General features: G+C 46.7%; 2 long non-coding RNA genes across 3 annotated transcripts; both read left to right on the forward strand.

Moving 5' to 3' along the window:
- The first annotated feature begins 1,240 nt into the window (after window positions 1-1,240).
- Window positions 1,241-3,897, forward strand: LOC134729271 (uncharacterized). The gene is made up of 3 exons (XR_010110185.1): window positions 1,241-1,480; window positions 2,260-2,483; window positions 3,485-3,897. It is a non-coding gene; the product is annotated as an uncharacterized LOC134729271 (long non-coding RNA).
- A 429-nt stretch (window positions 3,898-4,326) lies between these two features.
- Window positions 4,327-7,989, forward strand: LOC129394579 (uncharacterized). Of its 2 annotated transcripts, XR_008621870.2 has the most exons (4): window positions 4,327-5,073; window positions 6,132-6,242; window positions 6,442-6,510; window positions 7,679-7,989. It is a non-coding gene; the product is annotated as an uncharacterized LOC129394579 (long non-coding RNA). The 2 variants fall into 2 exon arrangements; XR_008621872.2 differs by having other exon boundaries at window positions 4,645-6,242.
- The last annotated feature ends 16,051 nt before the right edge of the window (window positions 7,990-24,040 follow it).

A 24,040-nucleotide genomic window follows, 5' to 3' on the forward strand; every position in this document is an offset into this window, starting at 1 on the left:
GGCTCTGAGACCCCGCCTCGCGGGGGGTGCCTCCCCCCACTGCGATGGGGTTCCTAAGAGCCAGTGGGGGAAGAGGGGCTGGCTCTGAGACCCCGCCTCGCGGGGGGTGCCTCCCCCCCCTGCGAAGGGGTTCCTAAGAGCCAGTGGGGGAAGAGGGGCTGGCTCTGAGACCCCGCCTCGCTGGGGGTGCCTCCCCCCCCTTCGATGGGGGTCCTAAGAGCCAGTGGGGGAAGAGGGGCTGGCTCTGAGACCCCGCCTCACGGGGGGTGCCTCCCCCCCCTGCGATGGGGGTCCTAAGGGCCAGTGGGGGAAGAGGGGCTGGCTCTGAGACCCCGCCTCGCGGGGGGTGCCTCCCCCCCCTGCGATGGGGTTCCTAAGGGCCAGTGGGGGAAGAGGGGCTGGCTCTTTGTACCCGCCTCGCGGGGGGTGCCTCCCCCCCTGTGATGGGGGTCCTTAGAGCCAGGAGCAGAAGAGGGGCTGGCTCTCTGTACCCGCCTCGCGGGGGGTGCCTCCCCCCCTGCGATGGGGGTCCTAAGGGCCAGTGGGGGAAGAGGGGCTGGCTCTCTGTACCCGCCTTGCGGGGGGTGCCTCCCCCCCTGTGATGGGGGTCCTAAGAGCCAGGAGCAGAAGAGGGGCTGGCTCTCTATACCCGCCTCGCGGGGGGTGCCTCCCCCCCTGCGATGGGGGTCCTAAGGGCCAGTGGGGGAAGAGGGGCTGACTCTGAGACCCCGCCTCGCTGGAGGTGCCTCCTCCCCCTGCGATGTGGGTCCTAAGAGCCAGGGGGGGATGAGGGGCTGGCTCTCAGTGCCCGCCTCTCGGGGAGTGCCTCCCCTTCCTGTGATGGGGGTCCTAAGAGCCAGGAGGGGAAGAGGGGCTGGCTTTCAGTCACCACAGCTTGGGGGGCCTTTATGTTCTGGTTTTTCCCAAGAGTCAGCTGATTTGCTTCTTGTACTAGCAGGGCAGTTGCTGCCAAGGCCCTCAAACAGGGGGGCCATCCTTTAGAAACCCTGTCTAGCTGTTTAGAGAGGTAGGCCACCGGCCTCAGCCATGGCCCCACAGTTTGGGTTTAAAGTCCAGCTGCCATCTTTTCTCTGACGCATACAGTGGAAAAGGCTTTGTGAGATCCGCTAGCCCCTGGGCTGGGGCTTTCAGAAGTTTTTCCTTTAAGTCATGAAAGACTTGCTGTTGTTGGAATCCCCATTCCAAATGTTCCCGGTCCCCGCCCCCTTTGTGGTGTCATACAAAGGCGTGGCTAATACTGCAAAGTTGGGCTCCGCAGTCTACAAAACCCCACAGCTCCTAGGAATTCTCTCACCAGCCTTCTGCCCTTAGGCTCCGGAAGATTGCAAATGACCTGCTTTCTTTCGGATCCCGGGCTGCTTTCGGACACCTGTCGAATAGTAAATCCCAAGTAAGCTACCTGCGGTCGTCGGCAGATCTGAGTTTTCTTCTTGGACACCTAATACCCACAGCCCTCCAGGTTGGTCCTAAGGGTCTTAGAATCCTCGATGGGGGTCATAAGCCAGGGGGGGAAGAGGGACTGGCTCTCAGTCCCCACCTCGCGGGGTGTGCCTCCCCCGTGTGATGGGGATCCTCAGAGTTGGGCGAGGAAGAAGGGCTGGCTCTCAGTCCCCGCCTCGCGGGGCGTGCCTCCCCCGTGTGATGGGGATCCTCAGAGTTGGGCGAGGAAGAAGGGCTGGCTCTCAGTCACCGCCTCGCGGGGGGTGCCTCCCCTCCCTGCGATGGGGGTCCTAAGAGCCAGGGGGGAAAGAGCGGCTGGCTCTCAGTCCCCTCCTCGCGGGGGGTGCCTCCCCCCCTGCGATGGGGGTCCTAAGAGAAATGGAGGGAAGAGGGGCTGGCTCTCAGTGCCTGCCATGAGGGGGTGCCTCCCCCCCTGCGATGGGGGTCCCAAGAGCCGGGGGGGAAGAGCGGCTGGCTCTAAGTCCGCGCCTCGCCAGGGGTGCATCCCCCCACTGCGATGGGGGTCCTAAGAGCCAGGGGGGAAGAGGGGCTGGCTCAGTCCCCGCCTCGCGGGGGGTGGCTCGCTCCGCTGAGATGGGCATCCTAAGAGCCAGGGGAGAAAGAGGGGCAGAGGATGATAATTTCAGCATCGCAGGCTGTGTTCACCCAGCCTGTTAAATTGTTATTAGTATCCTGAAAGGGAGAGGATGATATTACTCCCCATAACAGACAGATATGACTCCCCATCATAGAGCACGAGGTGTACACCCGCCCTGTGATTTTCTTCCTCATATTCAGAGACCGAGAGGTTGATGTCACTCCCAATATCGGAGGAAGTATACAGCCCCGTGTGAGATGTTCCTTAATGATATTCCACGGCGGAGGGGGTGATATGAGTACATACATGGCAGAAAGTGGAAACCCCCCAGGGATATTATTCCCACGATCCTGGAGGGAAGAAGATGATGTTACTTTCAATATGACAGAAGGTGGATGAAGTGGTGGACTGCCCCTCCACACCTGTGAGTATTTCTAGTTGGGTGGGACGAGAGACTGAGAAAAGAAATAAGACACAGAGAGAAAGTGTAAAGATACAACAGTGGGTCCAGGGGACCGGCGCTCAGCACACCAAGGACCTGCACCGGCACCAGCCTCTGAGTTCCCTCAGTTGTTATTGATTATGATTTTCATGACTTTAGCAGAAAGGAATGTAGTAGGAGAGCAGGGTGATGATAAGGAGAGAGTCAGCAGAAGACATGTGAGCAAAAGAATCTATGTCATAATTAGGTTCAAGGGAAGGTACTATGACTGGACGTGCACGTAAGCCAGATTTGTTTCTCTGCACCCAAACATCTCAGTGGAGTAAAGAAGAACAAGGCAGTGTTACTGCAAACATGTCTCGCCTCCCGCCACAGGGCAGCTTTTCTCCTATCTCAGAGTTGAACGAATGTACAATCGGGTTTTACACCGAGACATTCAGTTCCCAGGGGCAAGCAGGAGATAGTGGCCTTCCTCCATCTCAGCTGCAAGAGGCTTTCCTCTTTTACTAATCCACCTCAGCACAGACCCATTACGGGTGTCGGGCTGGGGGACAGTCAGGTCTTTCTCATCCCATGAGGCTATATTTCAGACTATCAGATGGGGAGAGAGCTTGGACAATACCCTGCTTTCAAGGGCAGAGGTCCCTGCGGCTTTCCACAGTGCATTGTGTCCCCGGTTTATTGAGACTAGAGAATGGCGATGACTTTTACCAAGTATACTGCTGGTAAACATTTCGTTAACAAGGCACGTCCTGCACAGCCCTGCATCCCTTGAACTTTGATTTTATACAACACATGTTTTTGTGAGCTCCAGGTTGGGTCAAAGTGGCTGGGGCCAAGCGGCTAGGGCAAAGCTACAAATTAACAACATCTCAGCAAAGCAATTGTTTAAAGGACAGGTCTTTTTCAAAATGGAGTCTCTTATGTCTTTCCTTTCTACATGGACACAGTGACAGTCTGATCTCTCTTTCTTTTCCCTACAGGTGGACACGCCCCCACTGATATTCCTTCTAATTGCAACGTGGGAGAGGAGGATATGACACGCGATATCGCAGGGAGTAGAAACACCCCTGTGATACTGTTCTTCATATTCAGGGAGGAAGAGGATGATATTACTCCCAATACAGACGGGTGTACACCCTCTGTACACCGAGGGTGTACACCCGTCTGTGAAAGAGTTCGTAATCTCCAGAGGGGGAGATGATATTACTCACAATATGGTAAAGAGGCTGTGAGTCCACGGAGGATCCTCAGAGCCAGCGGGGGAAGAGGGGCTGGCTCTCAGTCCCCGCCTCGCGGGGGTGCCTCCCCCCACTGCGATGGGGGTCCTAAGAGCCAGTGGGGGAAGAGGGGCTGGCTCTGAGACCCCGCCTCGCGGGGGGTGCCTCCCCCCCCTGCGATGGGGTTCCTAAGAGCCAGTGGTGGAAGAGGGGCTGGCTCTGAGACCCCGCCTCGCGGGGGGTGCCTCCCCCCACTGCGATGGGGTTCCTAAGAGCCAGTGGGGGAAGAGGGGCTGGCTCTGAGACCCCGCCTCGCGGGGGGTGCCTCCCCCCCCTGCGAAGGGGTTCCTAAGAGCCAGTGGGGGAAGAGGGGCTGGCTCTGAGACCCCGCCTCGCTGGGGGTGCCTCCCCCCCCTTCGATGGGGGTCCTAAGAGCCAGTGGGGGAAGAGGGGCTGGCTCTGAGACCCCACCTCACGGGGGGTGCCTCCCCCCCCTGCGATGGGGGTCCTAAGGGCCAGTGGGGGAAGAGGGGCTGGCTCTGAGACCCCGCCTCGCGGGGGGTGCCTCCCCCCCCTGCGATGGGGTTCCTAAGGGCCAGTGGGGGAAGAGGGGCTGGCTCTGAGAGCCCGCCTCGCTGAGGGTGCCTCACCCCCTTGCGATGGGGGTCCTAAGAGCCAGTGGGGGAAGAGGGGCTGGCTCTGAGACCCCGCCTCGCTGGGATTGCCTTCCCCCCGTGCGATGGGGGTCCTAAGGGCTAGTGGGGGAAGAGGGGCTGGCTCTGAGACCCCGCCTCGCTGGGTTTGCCTCCCCCCTCGTGATGGGGATCCTAAGGGCCAGTGGGGGAAGAGGGGCTGGCTCTGAGACCCCGCCTCGCGGGAGGTGCCTCCTCCCCCTGCGATGGGGGTCCTAAGAGCCATTGGGGGAAGAGGGGCTGGCTCTGAGACCCCGCCTCGCTGGGGCTGCCTCCCCCCCCTGCGATGGGGTTCCTAAGGGCCAGTGGGGGAAGAGGGGCTGGCTCTGAGACCCCGCCTCACTTGGGTTCCTCCCCCCACTGCGATGGGGGCCCTAAGAGCCAGTGGGGAAGAGGGGCTGGCTCTGAGACCACGCCTCGCGAGGTGCCTCCCCACCTTGCGATCGGAGTCCCAAGAGCCACGCGGGAAGAGGGGCTGGCTCTCTTTGTGTATGATTCTTTTTCCATTCTCATGCAGTTTTCTTTTTTCTTTCTTTTTTTTTTTGAGACTGAGTCTTGCTCAGTTGCCCATGCTTTGCTGGATCTCGGGTGACTGCAACCACTGCCTCCCAGGTTCAAGAGATCCTCCTGCCTCAGCCTCCTGAGTAGCTGGGACTAGAGGTGTGTGTCACCACACCCAGCTAATTTTTGTATTTTTAGTAGAGATGGGGTTTCACCATGTTTGCCAGGATGGTCTCTGTCTCCTGACCTCGTTATCCACCCACCTCACCCTCCCAAAGTGCTGGAATTGCAGGTATGAGCCACTGGGTCCACCCTCTCAGGTGATTTTCATACCTGCGTACTCTGATCACTACTCTGTTAAACAGTCAAGGAGGGTAAGTATTATCTTCAGATTTCCAGAGCTCTGTCTCTGTACAGCCCTCTCCTCCTCAATATTCTGCCCTATGAATTCTAGCCACATTGGCCTTCCCAGAGTCATAGTTCTGTCCTCTCAACTCAGGAAGATCTCTGAGCTCCATCTGCATTCTTTCTTCCTGTGCTGTGGCCTGGAAAGTTTTCTAAGGTGTTTGGGAAGTCAATTGTGGGGCTAGCATCATTCGTTTCTCATTTCTTGAGGATCACTGCCTTTTGATGCTTGATTCCAGTGATTGATTCCCTTTGTTGCTTGAGGGCCATAGTTTCATATATTTTGTCCAGTATTTTTGTTGTTTTAGGTCAGAAAGTAATTTTGGTCTCTGTTACTCCATCTTGGCCAGAAGTGTAAGACCTAAGCATTTACACATCCAAATACTGCACACATAATTTTAGTTTAAGCTACTTTTTAAAAAATCTCCTTCATTTTCCATTTAGCATTGTATTTAGGGTATTACATTGGTTTTTTTGAAATTCTGTTATTGGCAGTTTCTATTGCCTATCAATCCCATTTAAAGATAGTGCATAGGGTATTCTAAAATAGCTGTTAAGCAAAGAGAAAATTGGGCCTGATGGGGTGAGAATCACAGCTCTAATACCTAGAGTGACCTTATAATGTATTGTCCAAAGGAGTTATTTTTGACAGTGAAAGAAGGTGTTGTTAGTAATTATATCAGGACTATGGCCTAAACCAGGACTATCCCAGGCAGCCTGGGACATATTTGTACCCCATCTTTATTTAATGCCTTTATACAATTCTTTACTTAATTCTACCAGCCTTTATTGAGCCTGCTTTCTTTGTCTAGCTGAGTGCCACGTGCTGACATCACTAAGTTCAATACAGCAAACTCTGAAAGATGGACAGAGAGACAGGAGATGGTCCTTTATAATGCAGTGTGATCTGTGCTGCAATAGAGGTGAGCACAAGGGCCTTACGAAGGCTCAATGAAGAGCATGCTTGACTGCAGGGGAGGGTACTTAGGTTAGAAAAGATGAATCAAAGTATGTTCATAGGGAGCATGGGAGGAGAGGTGGTGGGAAAGGTGTTCCAGACAGTGTGTGTCAAGGCCAAGAGCCAGGGGAACACAGGTGGGGCTTCTTTTTTTTTCTTCTAAGATGGAAGAGTGTTCTGATCGGCTGGAAAACAACGCACATGGGAAGCTGTACAGAAATGAGTGGGGAAAGGTAATACTTAACAGCAATAGCAGTTAATATTTAGTGCCCACTTACGACATGCTGGACACAGTTCCGGGTACTCTGAACATATTCACTCATTTAATCTTTACAACAACCCTATGAGGTAGGTACTATTATTATCCCCATTTTCAGGTGAGGAATCTGAGGCACAGAGAGAGTAAGTATGTTGTCCAGGGCCATGCACCAAGTATGTGGTAGGTCCTGGAGTTGAATGCAGAGCCCCTCCACTCTAAACTCCTGAAAGCCAGATGCTACGAGGCGTTGTTATTCCAAGTGGAGGAATGCTAAGGACAGCATCCTGCAGGTGACCAGGAAACCCTGAAGCATTCAAAGCAGGGGAATGGCTTAAAACAAGGTGGTATAAGAAAGTGCTCCCAGAGCAGCATGAAAGCCTGGTGTAGTGGAGGTCTCCGCTAGCCACAAGAGGTGGTAAGAGGCTGAGCTGAAGCAGCTGCAGCAGGGATGCAGAGGATACATTCCCCAAACCCTTATGGGCAGAGTCCTTTGGCTTCAGTGACCACGGCCAAGGGTGCAGAGGAGAAGCCCAAGAAGATGCCAGGTGTCTGGCTTATGCCCCTGTGTGAACGTGAAGCCTCTCATTGACATGCAGGTTACAGGAGGAAAAGCAGGTTTATTTGGGAAGGAGGCTTCTAGACCATGACTTCCATTTTAGCCATGTAGTTTTTGAAGTGCTTGTACAAGTTCTAGGTGGAAATGTCCAGGAGCCAGTGGGGAACTCAAAGTAGATCTCAGGAGAGAGGCTTAGGCCAGAGGGCTTGGGGAATCATCAGCATGGGGGTGGGAGGAGAGCTGGTATTTGGATGAGATTGCAGTGGAGCATGAACAGAGTGGGAAAAGGTGGTGATGAACCCAGGGACTCCAGTATGCGGTAGCTGGCTGTGAGATTAGGAAGCAATGAAGGAGGCCGAGAAGGATGTGGGGGAGAAGCATCAATAAGGAATAAATGAGTTGCACGTGCTCCAGAGAGGCCAAATAAAGACTGGATTTGGCTCTCGCAGGTCATACACGAAAGAATCTTGGAACCAAAAGGAAAACGGTGGTGGTTTAAAGGGTATATTCAGTTTCTAGGTCTGCTGTCACAAAATACCAGAAACTGGGTGTCTTGTTAAAACAACAGAAATTTTTTCTCTCACAGTTTTGGAAGCTAGAAGTTCAAAATGAGGTGTTGGCAGCACCATGCTCTCTCTGAAGATGCTAGGAAGAATCTGCTCCATGCCTTTCCATTCGCTTCTGGGGTTTCCTGCAAGCCCTGACATTCCTTGGCTTGTAGATGCATCACCCCAGTTTCCGCCCCCATCATCACATGGCCTCCTCTCTGTGTGTGCCTCTGCGTTCCCTCTGTTCTTCTTCTAAGGACACCGACACCAGTCATAGTGGATTAAGGGTCCACTCCTAACTAATTACATCTGCAACAACCCTATTTCCAAATAAAGTCACATTCTAAGATTCCTAGGGAGAACATGAATTTTTGGGGGTGTGTGGATACTGTTCAACCTGGGCCATGGAGTAAATAAATGGCAAGGAAGATTACAGATGACTTTAAGCTAAAGAGGGAGATAGGGTTAAATGTAGGACTTTTTTTTTTTTTTTCCAGGACGGGAGAGGTTTAAACATGTTACTACATTGAATAAATGAAATAACCATGAACATGGAGTGGCTAAAGATTCTGAACTAAGTGCAAGTAATTGATAGCGCAAGCTCCCAAGGGGCTGGGGCCTGGAGCGCAGATGGATGGATCCACTGTGGGCAGAACTGGGGCGTGGGAGGGGTGTGCCGATGCAGATGTGTTTGAGTGTGGGGGGCCAGAAGCTGATTGGGGTGAAGCGTGACAGTGCAGCTCCAAGCCCGCTGGAGGTGTTCACCAAGCAACTCAAGAGCAGATGGCAGAACGAGCAGCTGAAATAACAGCTTGTGAAATCAACCCTACTTTGTGGGGAGAGGATTGGTTAAGGATTCTAGCCATGAGAACCAAGAAGAGGAGGATAATCTGTTCATGCCTATTATGGGGCTTTGGGGGAGCAGTTTCAGCCTCAACCTGGAGAATGTTTTAGAAGGCCAGAGAAAGGAACCCTGCAAATCACGTGAGCTGGCCCCTCACTTTGAGATGAAGTGTCCATACAGCAGTAACGCCACCCTCTGTAGTGGTTCCAGAGTGTGGCAATCTGGAGGGGTCATTATGGAAAAGGGCTGAAGCATAAGAATGTAGGCCCAATACTGAGATAGAGGATTCTCTGAGATGACTTAGGCAGGGTGATGGTGGTGGAGGTGGGTGTAAGAAGCCCTCTGCTGCCTCAGCCCGAGCATGGAATTCAATTGGTCAAGAGCAGAGCCAATCACCATTTAGGCCCCCTTGTTAGCCTTAATTTATTCCTCAGGTATGGAGAATACTCCTCAAGATGCATTCAGAGTGTAAGCTACCTCTTCCTCAGCAGAGGACTGCCCTGCAGGTTTGCAGTTCTGTCATTTGGAAACTCCCTGATGTGTCCCTTGGCTCTTCCCATTCTTTTGCTTCAACACATTTCAAGACCAGGCACCTTAACTGCAGAAACAGCATGAAAAACAAGTAGGTTTCAGGAAAAATTATCCCAAGTGGAGTCTCTACTGTGCTCTGTTTATCAGATGTAAAGCTTAAAACAGTGTAAGAGTTTTTACAGAGTGTATTCATATCACACCAGCTTTGGGTCCATAGACAGGGGCTTTTTCTAGATCAAACCGTTCAATTGTCCTGTTGATCCTGGCCTAAAATCTGAGTGGATAAAAAATATTTTAGGAGAGATGAGATTCTAACCCTCAATGGCAAAAAGCAGGGCTGAGCCCTAAGCCCACGTTTTTACACATATTTTACAATTGAATGTGTTGCACTACCGCTAGAACACTAGTTCTCAACCAGGGGCGATTTTGCTTTCCAGGGGACATTGGCAATGTCTGGAGACATTTTTTTTCCATTTTCAAAAATTGTGGCAAAGCACAAACATAAAATTAGCCATTTGAACCATTTTCATGTGTATAGTTCAGTGGCACTAAGCACCTTCACACTGATGTGCAACCATCACCATCATCCATCCATAGAACTCTTTTCATTTTGCAAAACTGCAACTCTGTACCCATTAAACACTAACTCGCCATTTCCCTCTTCTCCCAGCCCCTGACAACCATCATTTGACTTTCTGTCTCCATGATTTTGACTACTCTAGGTACCTCAAATAAGTAGAATCATACTGTTGAGGGATTTTTGATGGTCACAACTTGGGATGGGGTGCTGCTGGTGTCTAGTGGGTAAAGGCTAGGGAGGCCACTTAACATCCTGCAATGCACAGGATGGTCCCCACAAGAAAGCAATAACTAACCCCAAACGTCAATCCTACCAAAATTGAGAAACTCTGAGCTAGAAAAATCCCATGAGTAATCTTACACCATGGAGTATCAGTCAATAGAGACTAGTTATGTTGCAATAAGAAACCACCTCCAAATTTCTGTGGTTTAAAACAACTTATATTTTTGCTCTAACATGGAGCATCCTTAATCAGCAATCCAGGCTGGTGGGAGTTCCATCCTGACCTGGGCTTCTACGATGACTGAAGCAGAACAAGGATCAGTGATAAATTGTGCACTGGCTTTTAAAGCTCCCATTGGAAGTGTCCAGGTCGTTTTCGGTCACACTTTCTTGGCCAGATCAAATCACAGGTCCACATCTCACTTCAAAGGGAGGAAGGAAGTGCATTTTTACTCTGAGGAAATACAACCACCACACCTAGCAATTAAAAATAAACCTCATAGTGTTATCACCTGCTTGAAGTGCTGATATCAGAGCAAGCCTACCAGTAGGAGTGGTGCAGGCTGCAGGTTTTTGGTTTTGTCTTGTTTTGTTTTGTTTTGTTTTTGGAGACTGCACTCCAGCCTTAGTCTGTCATGCAGGCTGGAGTACAGTGGTGTCATCACAGCTTATTGCAGCCTTGACCTCCCCACACAAGCGATCCTCCCACTTCAGCCTCCTGAATAGTTGAGACTACAGGCCCGTGCCACCACGCCTGGTGAATTTTTTGTATTTTTTTGTAGAGATGGGGTTTCACTATGTCGCCTAGACTGGTATTGAACTCCTGGATGCAAGTGATCCACTTGCCTCGGCCTCCCAAAGTGCTGGGATTACAGGTGTGAGCCGCCATGCCTGGCCTAGAAGCTCATTCTTATTGGCCAGAAGCTAGAGAGTGATCTAAAGGCTCCAAGCCAGGCCAGACTGGTTTCAAGCCTTAGGGCTAGTGTATTAATGAATGAGGTTCGAGCTTCTATGGCATGGGAACTGAGGGGCACCACAACACTCAGCTTACTCAAGGGACCAATTCTAGCAGCCTTCGAAGGAGTCTGAAAAAGGTAGACTTGAATTAGTTTCCAGATGAAAAATATTTGCCCCAATTGAAGCAAGTACTACTAGTGACTGCCTCTGCTATGGAAGCAGGGGTTACCTGCTTACCTGTGAGCAATAGGATTTCTTGGGGTTGATTTTGCAGGAACATGTACCTCCATGTGGCCAAACAAGCAGGCTTGCTTAGATTTGCACCACAGGATATTAAAGTGGAAAGGAATCTTAAACATCTAATTGAGGGATGGCAAATTGGGTTCATTGTAAGGGTCACCTCTGACCCTTTGGTTGTGGCTGCTAGGAGCACTGGGTGGGAAGAATTCTGTAGTTTTTTCCAGAGAGAGACAGCCACGCTTCATTAGAGAGTCTAGTGGGCATGGAAGGGAGGAGGTGAGTTGTTGTGCCTGTAACAGGATTTTGCCATCCCTAGTTCTAATCTAACACTTTGAGAGCTGAGGCTCAGCTCCACGAGTGATTTATAGAGGTCCTTCCTTTATTGCTTTTATGTCACCACATCTAGAATTAGATCTTCTGCTTCCAAGAAAGTCAGCTGCCTCATTACCATGTAGCATAGTTAGATTCCCCATTTCACCTAGAAAATAAATATTTATTGAGGGCTGGCCAAGAGCGGTGGCTCACGCCTGTAATCCCCGCATTTTGGGAGGCCAAGGTGGATGGATCATTTGAGGTCAGGAGTTCGAGACCAGCCTGGCCAACATGGTGAAACCCTGTTTCTACTAAAAATACAAAAATTAGCCAGAAATCCCTTGAACCCAGGAGACGGAGGTTGCAGCGAGCCAAGATTGCACCACTGCACTCCAGCCTGGGTGGAAGAAAGAGATTCCGTCTCAAAAAATAAATAAATAAATAAATAAATTCACAAAAATATTTATTGAGGGCCCACTTGGTTTTTAGCACTGAAATAGGAGCCGAACATAGAGCAGTGAATGAATAGGCCAAGTCCCTGCTCTTCTTGGCCTTACATTTTGGGGGAGGAGACAGATTAGTAATTATTAGGAGAATTATTAGTAATTATTAGGAGAAAGCAGGAAATTTCTGCTTTCATGGGTGGGATACCAGAAGGTAAATCATTATGCAAGGATATTTTGGGACAAGTTTCTATAGCATAGATGTATTTTAGGATGATTGGGGCTGTGTGTTGTGAGCACGGGATCTCTGAGGCAGTCAAAGGGCACCAGGAACCTCATCTCTTAAGACATGCATGCACCGTAGGCTGCCGTTTGTGTCCCTCACTCTGGCCAAGCTCCCTTCTTCATCATGGCCTTTGCACTTGCTGTTCTCTGTCTGGGGAAGAATGCTCTTTCCCTAGAGATCCAAATGGCTCACTCCTTCAGTGTCTTCAAATCTCTGTCAAATATCACCTAAACAGAGAGGCTTTCCCTGGCCTCTAGAGGACAAAGTAGCACATTTTCTCACCCACGTACCCTGCTCATCCTTCTTTATAGCACCTCTCACCACCTGCTGTATTATTTGTTTATCGTTCAGCTTTCTCTCTAAAATGGAAGATCTATGAGAACAAGAACCTGTCTGCTCATTGAGGTGTTACTCTAGAAAAATGTCTGGCCCATAGCAGGTGCTTAATCAACAATTTTTGAAGGAAAAGTGGAGGAAAAAAGATAGGAGAAAGCAAACTCATGAAGAAGAGTGCTTGGGTGGGGTGGGAGGAGAAGAGGGCAATGGATCCAGGCCCTACAGGGATTCACTGTTCAAGCAGAAAGTCCAGGGAAAGCCACATGGCCTCCTTCAATCGGATGAGCTGGAGCTGCTGACATCCCCTGCAACCTGGGAGCCAATGCATGCAATGCTCCAGCTGGGTCTAAGGACAGAAGGAGGCTAATGAACAGCCACCTTCTGAGCAACAGGGTCACTTCAGTCCTCCCTGTTTACTTCCAAGCTGCTGGGAGTCTTATGCACATTTCCTCTTCTCACTTGCCTCTTCACATCCCTAGCTGCCGCAGGAATTTATGGCTTAATTAAAGTGGGAAGCAGGGTTTATAAATGTTTATATAAAGTTATATTTTCCTCCACCTCTTTGTTGGAAGAAAACTCAAATGTTAAAATTCTTAGGAGCCCAGGAGTTCGAGACTAGCCTGGGAAACATTGCAACCCCATCTCTACAAAGAATAAAAAAATTAGCTGGGAGTGGTGGTCCCAGCTACTTGGGAGGCTGAGGCAGGAGAATCATTTGAGCCCAGGAGGTTGAGGCTGCAGTGAGCCATGTTAGTGCCATTGCACTCCAGCCTGGGTGAGAGAGTGAGATCTTGTTTAAAAATAAAGAAAGAAAGAAACACCTAGAAAGGACACTAGAGATAAATCTAGTTCATGCTCCTTGTTTTCTATGGGAGGACACTGAGGTCCAGGGTCACAAAACTCACAAATGGCCAGCCTATGGAAACCCTGTAAGAGGCAGAGTGTGAGGAAAAGACAGGCACTTGTGATAACCCCACTGGTGGGCAGGAGCTAAGCCTCCATAGGTGGGGAAGGGAATTAACAGCAGGACACAGGCTGCAGTCTGGGGGCTTGAGATGCTCAGGGGACACCAGTTAGAACTAAGGCAGGAGGCCAAGGCAGAAGCTGTGCTCCTCTGCCTGGATGTATGAGGGCAGCAGAGGAAGAAGAGTTGGCAAAGCAGCCCAGAAACACATGAAGAGGAGGAGTGAATGTAAGTAGAGCATGCCAGAGATGGCAGATCAAGGCAGGGAGTTAAATTGAAGGAGGAGGCGGCCGCGGCCAAGGGTGCACAGTGATTCAAAGTTACAGTTGGTTATGGGCTGAGGAAACAGCTTTCTGTTTCACTGCTGTGAGAGGCAACCAGGTTGCAAGGAAAGGAGGGGAAGAGGGAGGCGTTAACATGGAGGAGTGAATGTAGACAGAACCTTCCAGATGTTGGCTGAAGATAGAAAGGAGAGGGAGGAGGGGTTCTGGAGGGAGAAAGAAGTTAAAGAGTATTTTTTTATATGGGGAGATATGGGAGTTTTGGGTTTTATTTTTGGCTTGTGAGAATGAGCTAATCTTGTATAAAGGGATTAAAGATTTTTTAAAAAATTTATCTCTGAGCCTTAGGTCTTTCAACTTTAAAACGAAGATAAAAAATCTATGTCTTTGGCTTATGAGGATTAAAATGTGAAAACACATTACTCCAGTGCCTGGCACATTATAAACACATAATACATGGTAGCTATTTTAAACATTTTATTATAAACTTATGTAGTGCTCATCTGGAGGCCTAGGAAAGTGTTATTGAAAGTATTTTAAATGTTAGTATCTTATATTTATCATTTATAGGGTATAGTAGGTTAAGAAATACTTCACGTATTTTGAAAGATTGGGCTGGAAACATACCCGAAGAAGCATTCTTTTTATCTCTCATGTACATGTGGACATTATACATTTTAATTAAGTGTTATTATATGAGCCAAATTCCCTCCTCATGGGTGTTAGTAGGAGTTGACCTCGAAGGAGGGAGGATTTGGTTGTGGATTTATGACTCACATCTGCGAAAGGAGTAAGGGCAAATAAGAACAGGAAACTCTCTGATAAGCAATTTTACTATGTTTTCATTTTTATCTGAAACTCTGTAATCCAAGACTGGGGTAACTTTTCATATTTTTTAAAAATACTTTTTAATAGGCTGGAGTGATCTTGTGTAAGCAAGGATAAATCATAGACGTTAGAGAGACGTTTGTCTCTGTGCTGTTTGGTGCAAATTCCATGAAAAAGAGCCAAGGCAGGGGGTGGGGGTGGTTGTCAGGAAACCAAGGGATGAGATGTTTTTCTTTTTCAAAGATGACACCTGTGATGCCAACTAGTGAACATGGGCGAACAGAGCGGAAAGGAATTCGTTACAGTCCTAAAGAGGGATAAATGCATCTGGTGTCAGATTAACTCCAGCCAACAGCCTCACTCAGTCCTAAATACTGACTCAAAAGCATGTTGATTTCAGTGTGAGAAACAGATGTGTAAAGGTGACTTCTCATGAGGTAAAATATAAAGCAACATGCCTAGGTCTTAAAATCATGATGTTGAGTGCAACTGTAAGAAAAAAATGGGCTTACTGATATAATGTTATTATGTAATTTAAAGCCACATTTGCATATCAAACAACCTTGCCTATTTCTACAGAGATAGTTGTTTTTTCTTTCTTTTTTCTCTTGTGACAGGGTCTCACTCTGTTGCCCAGCCTGGAGTGCAGTGGCGCCATCTCAGCTTACTGCAGTCTTGACCTCCCAGGCCCAAGTGATCCTCCCGCCTCAGCCTCCCGAGTAGCTAGGATTACAGGCACAGGCCACCATACCTGGCTAAATTTTTTTGTTTTTTATTTTTAGTAAAGATGAAATCTTACTATGTTGCCCAGGCTGATCTCAAACTCCTGGGCTGAAGTGATAGACCCACCTCCATCTCCCAAAGTGCTGAGATGACAGCCACCGCGCCTCCGGCCAAGATAGAAAGTTTAAGGACACATATCAAACATACTAGAGAGGTTGCTGATGGGATAGGGAGGATGAGTGTGAGCATCACAGACGAGGGAAAAAGCAAAATGAGAGAGCGGCTTTGCCCAGATGGACAATGAAAATGTGCTATGAGTTAAAGAGCATGATTTTTAAAAGGAGAGAAATCTTTTAGTCATCGGTCTTCTCTTTGTTCTGGCTTAATGAATCTGCTGCAAAGGCAAATAGCTTTCAGGCACACTTGCTGTCCTAGTGGTAACATTGGCTTCAAGGACTCCTCGAGTGGTTTGGGATGGCTTCCTGAGGGTGACAAAGAGGAGCTGTGTTTTCAGCCAAATATCAGAACCAGGGCCACTGCCTGTCGCCAAACCCCAGCGGGCACCCCTACTTTGTGTTTATCTGTGGTGGCTATGCTTGCCCACCTGGGTGGGAACCCCAAGAATGACTCCAGACTTTTCCAGGGACTGCATGCCAGGGTATTTTTACAATATATGTGTAGACTTTGTTCGGGTGGAAAAGTTATTTTATGAAGACGAAACAAGCAATTGGGGTACCTACCTTATGGCATTTTTTACATTGAGAGTGTTAAAAATACCCCTCCCCTAACCAAAACCCTGACAAATAGAGCCAGGGAAGGCCATGCAAAAAAGGATTCTTGGGCTTGTATGCCTGATAACAAAAACTTATCACAGAAGACTGCAAAAAACACAATCTTGCACAAAGCCCATTGCAACTTTGCACACAACAATGCTTCTGAAGGATATTTGCCCAACAACTGCCTGTCCAACCTGGGCCTGGCATCACCTTTGTTATTGATCTTTGTAGCCAAGGATAATCATTTCAAAATGATCATATAATCTTCCTCATTTTTTCTTTTGTCTTCCTTTACCTCCGTGAATATGCATATAGTTTACTCTGGCTTGCCTATTTGTATTGCAAGGCTCTGTTTCCAAACGAATATCTTTTTCTTGTGGAGAGCCTCTCTCTGTTTGTTATTTAGGTTGATAAGAGAAATGTGAACATTTGAGAGATCAGGTAAAAGGCCTTAGTCTACAGTAAAACTTTTTTGCACCCTTAGATGCTTACTTCCACTACAACTTGCAGGTGGGCCTTGAAAAGTTCTTGGAATAAGTTTGAGCTTTGATCTTGTCCGGTTCATTTAGCATAGATTCTCAAAATGTGGTCCCTGGACCCACAGCATCAGCATCGCCTGGAGATTGTTAGAAATGCAAATCATCGGGCCTCATTCCAGACCCTCAGCTGGAAACTCTAGGGGCATGGCCAGACCCTCTGTAGCTGAACAAGCCATCCAGGTGGTTTTGATGCAGCTAAAGTTCTGGAACAACTAATGTAGCCCCATTTGGAAAACTTGGCTGTACAGGCCTCCCTAGCTGGTAAGCTGCTAGCATTTTTTGTTTGTTTGTTTGTTTGTTTTGATACAGGGTCTTGCTCTGTTGACCAGACTGTGACCTCCTGGGTTCAAGCGAGGACTCAGCCTCCTGAGTAGCCGGGACTACAGGTGTGTGCCACCACCATGCCCAACTACTTTTTGTATTTTTTTTTTGTAGGGATGGGGTTTTAGCCCAGGCTAGTCTCAAACTCCTGGACTCAAGCAATCTGCCCACTTTGGCCCACGAAGTGCTGGGATTATAGGCATGAGCCACTGTGCCCGGCCCTGCCAGCTTTGTATAAGCTGAGGAGTTTTTAAAAATACCTAGACTCAGGGCAAACCCCAGACACTTAAATCAGATTCTCTGGGAGGTGAAGCCCAGGCACTGGTATTTTTAAAGTCTCTACAGATGGTTCTAATGTGCTGCTAAGTTAGAGAACTGCTGATCTAGACCAGGCCTTTTCAAACTTAATGTGCACATGAATTGCCTGGACCTTGTTAAAATGCAGATTCAGTCTGCATAGGCCTGGGGTGGAGCCTGAGCTTCTGCATTTTTAACAAGTCTCTAGAGGATGCTGCTGCATCTGGGCTACTAACTACACTTGGAGATAGGAGGTTCTGGAGAGCAGAGGAAAGAGCATGAACCATAACCTAGGGGCTGGTAGTCCTGACTTCTGAGCCAAGGTTTGCCTTTATGTGGCTGGCAACTTGCTTGGACTCCTACCTCAATTCTTTGGGCCCAAGGTTTGTCCTGCCTCAGAAGGATGTCAAGAAAATTGAGTGAGTAATGCAGAATTGTTTCTTAAAGTGTGTGCAGATGCTCCATGAATTTAGAGAGTATGTGGATGCACATTACTAAATTTTAATAGTTGTGAACATGTTGTTATGAGTACTTAGAACAAGTAATAATGGCTTTTGATGTATAGTAGTAAGAAAGCTTCCTTTTAAAAGGCATGTATTTAAGTTTCAAAAGTGGGGCTATTTAAAAATATATGAAATAAATAATAGTAGAGGTAATTGACAGAGCAAAATTATGAAGGCAGGATGAGAATGACTCAAGTTTGGGAAATGCTGAGAAAGCAGATGCCCAAGGGCTATGAAAACTTAAAAAAATAGGTAGCACTTGATTTTGATTGGCTGAATGAGATGATGTGTTTGATCATTTATGGGGTTGGCATTTGGCAACATGCACTGGGTGGCTGGGATCACTGTTTATTAAAAAATATTTGAGTCTCTACTTTGCACTAGATACTCTTTTAGTCTCTTGGAAAAGGGATTGGGGGGGCAGGCAGGATAAAAACAAATCATTTATGCCCACAAGAAAATTGCAGGAAGATAAAAGTCATGAAATAAACTCTGTGCTTCTAATTTAATATTTTTTTATAGATTATGAGGAAAAAGTTTTGCTCACTATCAGCTAGGAAAGCTGTCTTAGCACAACCATTCATTCTTGCACAAATCAAAATCAAGATGAGCCAGAAGTCTCCATTCTGACAGCTTCTAATGGAGAAGCTACATTTACTGGACATGGGGAAAGTTGCTGGGCTCTAAGGACTGTGCTCATTTCTTGAACTAGATAAATGGTCTTGGTGTAGCATAATACCAAAACTTCTTGTCGCAGCCCGTAAGGACAGAACTCAATCAGCCTGAAAAGGAAGTCAGTGACTCCGACTCAACACAGGAATGTTCTGTGATTCCTAAAGAAGGATGTAGGAGCGTGGCTCAATTCAACCACAGTCTGTGGCCCTGTGCCTCTGCCTTGACATGAGTGGGATTTCCCAGCTGGTCATTTTCTTCTTATCTAAGACATTGGGAACAAATTACTTGACCTCCTCTGGGCTTCAGTACTCCCAGTCATCAAATTAGAGGACTGGGCAGTCGCTAGGCTCTCTTTAGGCATCATATTTTAGTTTCTGTGATTTTAAATTTGAGAAGGGGTGTCTAAGGGAGAATACATAGGGGAGGGGGAAAGGCTTATTAAAAGTGTAGTTAGACACTGCATTTTTAAGAATTGCATTTTGTAATAATACCTTTACCTAATCAGGACTGACAATCTTACCTGATGATAGCACCTGGAGGAATGGCTGCATTCAAAAATAAAAATGAAATAAAACAAGAACTTATTTGAACTTAGCAATAATGCTGATTCCTCTTTTTGATTTGAGGAGGTTATAGCTGTTGTAAATGCTTGAATTGGGTCTGCCCAGGCAAAACGGAGTCAAGAGTCCATGTCTGATGAATTTTAACAATGTAGACAATAAAAAGGGTTGCTTAAACTGCCCCTCTTTTACCAAAACACATTTACAAATGAAAGAACAACACTTCCATTTTTTAAAAACATTTTTTGAGATGAAGTCTTGCTTTGTCACCCAGAGTGGAGTGCAGTGGTGCGATCTTGGCTCACTGCAAACTTTGCCTCCCGGGTTCAAGTGATTCTCCTGCCTCATCCTCCCGAGTAGCTGGGACTACAGGCGCCCACCACCATTCCTAGCTAATTTTTGTATTTTTAGTAGAGACAGGGTTTCACCATGTTGGCCAGGCTGGTCTCGAACTCCTGACCCCAGGTGATCCGCCGACCTCGGCCTCCGAAAGTGCTGGGATTACAGGCGTGAGCCAACATGCGTGGCCAAAAAATTTCCATTTTTAATTGCAGGGTCTGGGGAATTAAAATGCATCCATAATTTCTTGCATCTCTCCGCTTGGGCTTGCATGAATGCAGAGGGATGGGGAGGACTTCTTGAGGCAAGCATCCCCCTCTTGTCGCCTGCCATCTGAAGAGAGAGGGCTGTGATTTATCTCACTTTAATCAGGAAGGACCCGATGGGTGGATGGAGAGGTCGGATGGCTTTGTTGCTCCATGTGGGAAAGAAACGGACAGAGTGAATTTGTGTATGATCCCTAAGGAGAAAGCGTCTTTGTGCTCTATTTCTTTTTGACCTGGAGCCCCTGAAAGCAAGCTAGTTACAAGTTGAAATAGGCCGTTTCTAAAGTGTGATTTTGTTTGTGTATGAGCCTTGATTACAAAGGGGAAAAAAACCCGCTTAATTTACATACAGCAGATGTAGTGCAGGATCCCCTGGGCTGTCTTTTCAGGTATCAGGAAACTTTGATGAAAGTCGCTTGTCTCATCTAGGAGTCATTTCATATTGTTTAGCAGAGCCTGGTATTAACATTTCCTTCCAACTGTTTACTGGAATCTGTGTGTTCCCTTCAAGTGATGCATACTAGGTGCACAGGCTTCCTGCCACTGTCATCCTAATCTTTCCGTGCAGACAGGAGCAGAGGGGAGAGCGCTGAGCCAGGCCCCAGCTTGCTTTTCTTTCCTGACTCAGCCCGGCTCCGCTGCACTTCTCAGCTCTTGCTGTAGGTGGTGCTGTTTGACCATTTTCCTCATGTGACCCTCCACTTGGTAATATAAATTCATTCGGAGGATGACCTGATATCAAAAAAAATTCCTTTTGATTAGTAGAATCAACTTGTTTCTTCACACGATACTCTTCCCACTGAGACACATGGAGACAATTCTGACTCCAGGTTTGCAACCTTGAGATTTCTCTCAGATGCAATAAAAAAAACAAAAAAGCATTTTGAGTGGCACAGTGATGCCTAGTGCATGATCATGTTTGTCTGCTCAAACATAAAAGGGAAACTGGTGGGTTTGAGGATGCCCAGCAGCACGACAGCTGCCAATGTAAATGAGCGGTGTAGAGAGAGAGGGGGCGGGAGGGGACTACAAACTTCAGAATATGAGCTGATCGTTTATAAGTTTAAAAAAAAAAAAAACAAGTCAAAAGGGAGCCCAGGATGGTGCAGGAAAAAGGAGAAAGGAAGATTTTCCTTGCAGCTAATCAGGAGAGTTCATAAGGGCTGATTACATGTGTGGAAGCCTTAAGTTCTTTTTTTTAAAAAATGTGAAAGTTTGCATGTATGTATGTATGTATGTATGTATAGCTTCGTGTATTACCATTATTATTGCAATCAGCAAATGGATTTACTTCCTTTATCTCATGGGCTCCTTCCCACTCACTTCTGGCAGCACATTTTCCTTTCTCCTTCATCCCAGAACACCAAAGAACAGATGCGCTTCCTAACCCTGGCTCCAGGGGACTTTATACAATGTAAACAGTGCACCTCTAACGTGGTTCACCGCTTAGAGAACGTGTGTCCCATTTTAAAACTGTGACTCCTGTATATTTTGCAGTGCTTATTTTAATAAGAGACATTGGACTTGTGACTTATTTTTCATGGAGGAGTGAGCTTAATGGTTGAAAGTAATCGATAAACTTGTTTTTCCTCTGATGCCATCAGCCAAGATCCTATGGCAATAGTAAGAGGATGACACTGGGCTGGCACCACCTCCATAACATATTTGGACCATTTTTTCCCCCCAGAATGCACATGCAATAGCTTTGGTTTGGTAAGAGAGAGATGGTGTACTTGGTTTCCTTCTGTCACACTTTTGGTGAAATGAATTAGACTTTTAAATCAGGAAATTCAGCGAGATGAGTTAGATTTTTACACAAGAGCAGTGGAGGACTTCCAGCTGGTTGGGGGAATGATACGGAAATATCTTGCTAAATCAGGGTCTGGTGGAATGCTGCTCCCCTGGCAGGCTCCTCTTCACAGGGAGCAATCTCTGGGTTGCTTATAGAACAGAGCGAGCAGGAGGCATAGCATGGTCTTGCTCGTGGGAAGACCCGGTGTTCAGATGTTTGTCATTAGGAACTGGGTGTGGGCTTTTTCAAGCTAAACTGAAGCAGCAGTTCTATTAGGAAGAGCCTCCCAGATCAGCATCTTCTGTTTCTGGATACTCTCCCTTTGAAAAGCCAGATTTCAGCAAAAAGCTTTGCTAATGGTGAAATTGCACAACTGAAACCCTATGGGAGCAATGGGAAAGATGGAGAAAGAGGTGGTTATATCATGTACTTCAACAGTTTATTTAGAGGCTGTTGATGTTAGAATAACAAGCCAAGACAAACAAAAATACTCATTTTGGATGAAAATATTGTCTTTTCATGTTATTATAGATAGCTGAGTCCTAAGACTTATACAGAAACATATTTTCCTAATGAGTGGCTGATTTTTCTGGTTGTGCAAGTAATATCCAAATTATTGTACAAATTTTTGGCTCAGGAGCAAACATTGTATTGCATATTGAGCTAATCATTTGCCCTTTCTAAGGTAAGCCCTTACCTCTGCTTTCCCTTCATCTTGTCATTTCTGTTTGTTGGGTACAGGTTTCCTGTTGGTTCTTTCTGTTAGCTCTGATGTAACATGAATGAAGTTCTTAACATCCTTTCAGACATAAACACAACTTAGCTCATTGTTTCTGAGTTCCTATAGAGGTTTTCTTGCCCCTGAGACTTTCGTGTCAGACAGCTGGATGTTGCTGTGTTCAAGGCTCTATATGTTGATTTTGTATCCTGCAACTTTACTGATTTCACCTATCAGTTCAGTTCTAACAGTTTTCAAATTTTATTTATTTGTTTTTGTTTTTTAAATATTGTATGTTTCATTTTAGAGTCAGGAGGGTAGATGTACAGGTTTCTTACACAGGTATATTGCATGGTGCTGAGGTTTGGGCTTCTAATGATCCCACCACCCAAGCAGTGAGCATAGTAATCGATAGGTAGTTTTTCAACCCTTGCTCCCACCATCCTTCCCTCCCACCTTTGGAGTCCCCTAGTGTCTATTGTTCCCTTCTTTGTGTTGAGTTCTAACCTTTTTTTAGTGAAGTTTGTGGGGTTTTCTATATATAACAAGATCATGCTGTCAGTAGAGACAATTTCACTTCTTCCTTTCCTATTAGGATGCCTTTTATTTCTTTCTATTGCCTAATTACCCTGAGAAGTGGTGTCTGTGGGCATCCTTGTCTTGTTCCTGATGGTAGAGGAAAAGTTTCAACTTTTCACCATTGATTATGGTGTTAGCTATGGGTTTGTCATATATGGCCTTTATTTTGTTGGGATACAGTCCCTCAATACGTGATCTGTTGGGTGTTTTTTTTTTTTAACCATGAAAGGGTTTCGAATTTTGTCAAAAGCTTTTTCTATATCTATTGAGATGGCCATATAGTTTCTATCCTTTATTTTTCTAATATGGTATATTATATGTATTGATTTGCTTATGTTGAACCATGACATGATCATGGTGAATGGTTCTTTCAATGTGCTATTGAATTTGGTTTGCTAGGATTTTGTTGAGGATTTTTGCATCTATGTAGATCAAGGATATTGGCCTGTCATTTTCCTTTCTTGTAGTGTTCTTGTCTGGCTTTGGAAACAGGGTAATGCTGGCCCTGTAAGATGAGTTTGGAAGTATTCCCTCCACTTCAGCTTTTTGGAAGAGTTTGAGAAGGACTGGTATTAGTTCTTCTTAAAATATTTGGTAGAATTAATCTGGGAAGCCATCTGGTTTTGGGTTTTTCATTGATAGGAGACATTTTCTTACTGATTCAACCTCCTTGCTTGCTATTAGTCTGTTCAGATTTTTTAATTTCTTCATGAGTCAATCTTGGTAGGTTTTATGTGTCTGGGAATTTATCCATTTCTTCTAGATGATCCAGTTAGTTAGTGTGTAATTATACCTAGCAGTTTCTTAGGATCCTTTGTATTTCTGTGATATTGGCTATGATGTTTCATCTTTCATTTCTGATTTTATGCTCTATTGAAAACATGAGGCATAGCAGGTAGGGGGCACTGGTCAGGACTTGGGGTATAAACTGGCAGATGTTAAGGTGGGTGATTCTGGTTAACTCAGAAACTCCGAAGTCCCGTGTGGAAGAATTAACTGCCTGTACTCACCTAGTAATGTATATCCTTGGTCAAAAAAAGATCCAGCTGAGAATGTTGGATGAAGGGACCAAATCAATATTCATCATTATATTGAAAACAAGTCAGATTGGCTGTGGTCTTTTGACAGCAGGTCAGTGGCTAAGTCTATTTGAACAAAGTTAGGGCAGGTTCAAGGGAGAATCCTGAGATCGGTATTCTTTGTTCCATACAAAGTTGCCTTTCAGTTTCTTCTCCCCATGCCTCCAGGATGTCCCTGCACAGCCCGTAGGGGCCCCTCCTTCAGTACCTTGCCTTACAAAGGGGAGAAAATGAGTTTTCCAATGTTAGCATATATTTAGCCTTCCAAAATTTCTATTTCTATTTTAGGGGAGCTCTAGGAAAACAGCAGATTACTCTAAATCCCCAGGTAAAAATCTGAAATGGTGGAATTTCATATGACCAGGAGACATATTTTGGGGCAAGTGGGCTTTTCACAATCACTTGGACA

Source organism: Pan paniscus, chromosome 17 (genome assembly GCF_029289425.2).
Source record: "Pan paniscus chromosome 17, NHGRI_mPanPan1-v2.0_pri, whole genome shotgun sequence".
NCBI classification, from domain to species: Eukaryota; Metazoa; Chordata; class Mammalia; order Primates; family Hominidae; genus Pan; species Pan paniscus.